We start from the raw sequence: 6,704 nt of genomic DNA, 5'->3' as shown, positions 1-6,704 counted from the left end.
ATTTTATTAGTTTGGCCATATACAGCCCCACATTTACATTACATATACATTTCCCCATCACCACAGATAGTGGGATTGCCTGAAGGGGAGCAACTGGCTAGAACTAATCAAAGTTAACCATAATCAGCTTATGAGAAGCCAAAACAACATAATTTATAAGATAAGTGGATAGTGTTTATCTTGAGAAAACAAAAGGCCAATTTCTTATCTTAATATACAAGAATAATCAACTCAACTCTCTGTGACTGCTTGCAAACACAATGCTGCCTTCGGAATAATTTCTCTAAGTATCCATAGCTTGCAAATGACGTATTGTGCGCTTATGTCTGGAGATCTGGATCTCCCTGAACAGTAGGACCCTGTACACACTTTGCACATTTTCCACCACTCCTGTGATAGTTCTGACTGGTGGAGTACCTTTGCCAACTGTTTCCACAGTTTTATTGCTGTTAATCTCGTCATTACTAATGAAAGGTTGTTAGAGAAAAAGTGGTGCATCATTGGCGAGGTTCTTGCAATTAACGAGCAAGCCTGCTATAGAAATTAAACATTTCTAAAGTCACAGAAAAGTGTATCGACAGATGATTGTGCTGCACACAGCTGTGAGCTCATTCATCTATCTGGGTGCTGAACTGAAGCATGAACAATACAGAGAAACTGTTTCTGGGCCATGCTTCCAATTCCACGTTTTATATCTTATCAATAATAATCGAAAGTGTGCATGAATTAAACTTGAAATCCTATTTGTAGCATAAATTCATTACTTAGCAATACCCTTGTCATTAAAGTTGATTTTTTTAGCTTGCAGGTTTTTAATAATGTCAATCAAGAATTTTGTCATCGTTAGCCTACTTTCATATCTGCCCCTTAATTAACAACACTGTATTTTTACATTTCCAGTATGTGTTAACGGTATTAATTATCTGAATACCAAAAGTGAATAGCAAGACACTTAAGCACTGGGCAGAAATTTGCATTTGGAAGATGACTGAGAAATGCTTGTACAGGGATTCACGGTTCATCTCATTCTCTCAGGCCTTTAGTGATGTTCTTTGAGTCTCTTGCAAGATGTTGAGAGAAGACTGGGTGAGTTCTGCCATTAGCTGCCCTCAAAGATCTTTTCTGTTATTTCATCATAGCTATGAAAATCTGCACATTAAATTATGAGAAATCTTTTTTATTTTCTTTTTAAATCAGCTTCATGTTGTGATGAGGCTTCAGTGTGCTGCCAGACCTTAGTGTTGCACAGCAAAGAACCTTGAAACTTTCCTACGGCGAGTCTTTTCTCCTGACATGAATTCATTTGAAAGGAATTTTTCTAAACTAATTAGAAATGTTTGATATGCCTGCAAACTCTTTTCAACTTACTGACATTAGACTTCCACAGGCTATGATATTAAGCAACATGTATTCTCATCTCCTATTATATCTCTCTCTTCAACTTACAACCTTGAAAAGATGATTGAGTTAAAGTTTAAAACGTCACAGCTGAAAACACACTGATTTTGTTTCTTGTTCTTCTTTAACCCCTTAAGACCCACTTGCCTTAATATCTGTATTTATGTCTTTGGTTTTAACTGAGTCAAATCTAAAGAGTATACATAATTGTTAGATGTCAATACCACATTAGCCCAGACAGAAATTGCAGTGATAATTGTGCCTTACTATGCAGTAGGGATTTATACAGCAAGATAATACTTTCGTCTCATTTACACTTTTTGAATTATTGTGTGTTGCATATTATTTTCACTTGAACATTCCAAGGAACAAAATACCTGCAAGATTAAAAAAAAAGTCTAAGAAACAGAAAGGTTGTCTTTAAACAGACAGGGTCTTTAAGTTGGAAACAGATGACTGGGTTGAAATGTAGAAACTGACATAGAAAATATAGTGAGTGTCAGTTGGCAAGCACATATGCAGTCAAATAAGGTGAGTAAATCAAAAGGGGCTGACACAGTCAGCAGGACTGTGGCATGGGGTATAGAGGGGAAAAATAAAAAAAGTCTGCCTCAAAGTTATACACAACCAATAGCCACAAGGTGCAAAGCGAGGTATTTTGTCCAGTCAGGTTTAAAGCCCCAAAACATCATTTGTACAGCCAAATGCCTCAGTCAGAAATGCAATTTAGAAATTGGTGAGTGAAATTTTGCAATACAAAAAAACTGACAAGTGGCACAGAAGAAAAAGCTCAATTGGGCTGATGTGGATGAGGAAATTGTGGATGAGCAAACCACACATGCACTAAAACCAAGAAAAGCTGTAGAATTGGGGCTGTGTGATGGTGCAATAGTTAGCACTGTTGCCCCACAGCGAGATGGTTCCTTGCTGGGGCCTTTCTTTGTGGAGTTAGCATGCTCTGCCTGTGCCTGTGTGGGTTCTCTCCACACAAAAACATGCATATTTGGATAATTAGTGATTCTAAATTGACAATGGAAGTGAATGTTAATTTTACTTTGGCCCTGTGATGGACAGGTGACCTGACCAGGGTATTATGGCTGGGATCAGATGAAATTGGATGAAGAAATTGGGTGGATAAAGTATTTTTTAACTTGTTTCATTGCATCATTGTTAGTGACAAAATGCAGGTGCAGCCAGATTGCCACAGACTGTGTATGCACTTGTGTGCACAGTCACACAAATAAGCAGGAGAAAAAAGAAAGTACTGTCACTGAAAAAGTGACTATTCCTGTCTAAGTTTCCAAGATGTCAGTAAAACATGAATGAGTGTGTGTTTGATAGCATGTTTCCCATTAGTACGGCCAACAAATTCCCTCCATCCTGCTTCGCCCGCATGAAACACATGCCCACATATACAGGCCACATCTGGAGCTGTGATAAAACAGATGAACTACTGTGAGATAACTAATGTAAAGTCAATGACTCTGTATAAGTATATCAGTGTAACTCTACCTGTGTCATTTAAACTTTGGGGGGGGGTCCTCATCGAAAGACCAAACACACACATCTCAAAGACAGATGATAAGTGAGGCCCTGCGCCAGAGTGAAAATACAGATTCCTCAGCAAATTGATGGAGTGTAAGTCAGAGAGCACAAACAGAATCTTTTGCAGAATCTCTTATACATGCACCCTTCTTTTCTCAGACACAGATTAGCCCACACAAACCAAGGGGTGTCCTGAGGCAGGTAATGTGAGGCTGAGTTTGGGGCTTGGCAGTGTAACTTAAGGTTTAAGTCATGGATTTCACTGTCAAGAAGGTGGTTCACCACATAAACATTACCTGCTCTTAAGCAGGTCATGTGTCATGACAGATCTACACACAAATAGGTAACACTTACTGCCCAATTAATTATCATGGAAAAGGAGAAGAAAAAAAGAAAAACACGATGTGGTGATAGTTAAAGGTTCTCTGCTTTTAACATCTCAGGGTTGTGAGATCCTCTAAGCCCTATGGCTATCCCTGAAGAGCATTCATGAGAGAGTTATATGTTATATGTATTTTTCTTTTCTTTTATTGTGGACAATTTGCAAGTGGTCTTAAAAATTATCTATTAAAATCACTATTCCAGGAAAATAAAACTAGTAAGATTCCAGTGAATTTAATTTGTTCTACACCGGTTTTCTTCCTGAATATCCCTAAAAAATTAAGACAGACATTTGCAAATAAGCTAGTTTGATTGTTCCGCACAGTTGAAAAAATACTATTTTTTTTACTTGCAAAACCTTTAACACAGCCAGTGTTGTTTCTGAAATCATACGGCTAAAAGGAATATACTTGTGGTACATTAGTCTAATGTAATTGACAGTAATTTAAATTCATTATTCATTATTATAGTTGGACCTTCATTATAGAGCAGTGATATTATTAAGTCACTTTATGGTACAATGAAAAGGACTAAATTAACACTGCTGAAAAGCCAGCAGTGAGAAATGTCATACTTAGTAGGCCTTAAGGCTCCTGAATAGAGAGTGTGCTCATGTTAACCTTTATAACACCTACATTGCCACATTGAAGACCAGGCCAGCAGCTGTTCCAGTCTCCCTGATTTTCCACCACTGTCTGTTAAAAGCGTTGACTTATCCTTGGCCAAATCAGTAGCTTTTCAGCAAGGATGTGTCAGAGTGTTCTCAGTTTTTTAACCTTAACTGAGCAATAGCTTTTAACTGAACACGGTTCCTCACACCATCCAAAAACATGCATGTTAGGTTAACTGGTGACACTAAATGGTTTCTAGGAGTGAATGTGAGCATGCGTGGTTGTGTGTTAGTTATACCTTTACAGCGGTTTCTGTCACAGCTCCTGCAAACATGTCTCATTGTAGGTCTACATGTTGTTGTTGTTGGCCCCCTTTGACTTTTAAAATAAATCTTTTTTTGAATTAGTTATTTGCTACTTGAAAAGATATGTAAAATAATCTAACCCACATGACAGACAGAATTTCTTAGTGGTTCAGGGAAACTTGTGTAAAACATTATAACCAAGTATTTTGTGTCTTTGGTGTTACGCTGACTGCGGCTGCCTGCGGCTGCCTGCAGAGAGGTCAGTCCCAATCTCTGCAGTACTGTGTCTTATACCTGAGAACGTTTCCATTGCTGAGACTAAACAGGAGATTACAGACAAGAGCAATGGTGACACAGAGCTGCCATCTGATGGGAAGACAGCTTTCCCACGACCACAATGTCTCCAGTGAGCTCCAGACACCTCCATGACTATCAAAACAAAACCAGAGTGTGTGTTTATGCATGTACTACAACATGAAATCTGAAATCACCTGTTTTTTCCAGAGTAAGGTTGACGGATAGCACAGTTGCACAGCAGAGGTGCCCCTGTAAAAATGTGCCCTGCTTTTTCACAACCTCTTTAAAAGAGAGAAGAGTAGAAATCCACAATCAGATAAGCAAACAACTAAAGTCTCGCTATGGGGTCCAAAAAAAGAAGAAAATCAGATAAAAAGCTGAGATAAATTATTATCATAGTACGTGAGCAGACAAAGGGGTGAGATGGATGGGGTTTTATCTGCTGTCAGATGAGTGTTCTGGTTGACTAGCAGCCACAGACAGCGCAGACACGGGGGTCCACAGCCAAACTACTAAACCACTTTCTCACGCTCTTCACAAGAGATCTTTTCTTGAGTTTAATATACTCCCAGACAATTTCTCAAATATTTTATGTCAGCTGATTAACTTTAGCTTCAAATCTCGTTATTAGTGTGCACAACCAAATATTTATTTTCTTCATACTCCAAATATTCAGCTTAACAAAAGCTTAATTTCCACTGATTGAACCTTTTCAAGGAACCAGTCTCTTTTAGGGGGTCCTTTCCATTGCCACCTCCATTTTGCCTGTTTCACAGGCTGCTGATCAAGTCGGGCACAGCCACCTCGACAGAGGGCAACAGAGGCAGCAGTGGTCATGGTAACGAAGATGTGATTTAGTGTGTTAGAAACTTAATCCTCATTTGTTTCACAGTGTTTATCCTTTCAGGCACAAATAAAACACTCAGACCATTGTAAAAGTGTGTACCATGGACAGATTCTGAGTTAATACAGTTTAAGCACAATTCTGTGTTTGCAGGCTGCCGGTCCATGGAGCACAACAGAAACGATCAGAAAACTGAGAAGCAACGATTGTGATAACAAAGATGTAATTTAGAGCAATTTAGCATTAATAGTTTTAATATCCAATTTTCATGAGGGAAAGCAACACATTTCTTCAGCTTACTTATTTTGCCTAATCGACCCAACCTTAAATCTTCATAGAAATGCAACAGACCCAGAGCTGAGATAATCTTTTTGCTCACGGACGAACAGCTGCAGGCCATTTAAGTTCTGGGTATTGTTGGTTGGAATGTATCAAAACACACTGTGCTGATTTGTTTTGCTACCATTCTCCTTGATCTCTTGCTCATCATTAGTTATACTGGCACATTTACAATGAAAGCATCTCTTTAAAATATGCCTCCAGGTTGCTTTTGAGCAACAGAAAATCGATTTACGCATTTATTAAGTGGTGCTTGATTGAAAATGTTACTGCTTTCTTTGAATCACAGTCACTGACACTCTATGAAAAGGTTAGCAGCTACCAAGATGGAGAAGCTTGCGGGGACACTTTAGTATAGTTAAATACTTCAATAAACATTTCCTCCTTTAAGAAAAATATGTACCATCATGGGAAAGAGTGCACATCTCTCATTTGTTTTATATCAGTAATGGTGAAGAAAAAAGGCTGAATTATACATGACTTGGTCTTTAAATTAGCAGGAGATGAGGGGCTCATTGCAATTAAAGCAGCCTTGCTAGGAAAGCTCGGAAGTTAGTAAAAGTGTATGAAGATGGCTTGAAAGTAGGCAAGTGATCTGTAGGGTGAACTGAGATTCATGAGAGAAGGCAGTCTCACTTCAGCTGAATACAAGTCTCATTCTGTGTGCATTTCATATCATCCTCGATCAAGAATTGGTATGTGAGATCATTTGTGAATCATTTGATCCAATTAGGATGAAGATTTATTTCATTAGAAAGGGTTTTGATAGTCTGATTAAAGTCCTCATCAAAACCAACCCCACTGCAATTACCTATGCTCTTTGAATAGACTTTGAGTTTGATGCTGCGTTGTTATTCAGACCTACCGCCTTTTCATTTTCTCTAAATTGCATTATTATCTAAACAGTATGCAAAGACTAATTCAAATGAGGACAGAAATGTGCGTATGCTGCATGCAACAATATTCCAGCGATAAGAAAGACTC

The sequence above is a fragment of the Leuresthes tenuis genome, unplaced genomic scaffold (genome assembly GCF_036924035.1).
Source record: "Leuresthes tenuis unplaced genomic scaffold, fLeuTen1.0.hap1 SCAF_7, whole genome shotgun sequence".
Lineage (NCBI taxonomy): Eukaryota > Metazoa > Chordata > Actinopteri > Atheriniformes > Atherinopsidae > Leuresthes > Leuresthes tenuis.
Note: the sequence above shows the minus strand (reverse complement) of the source record.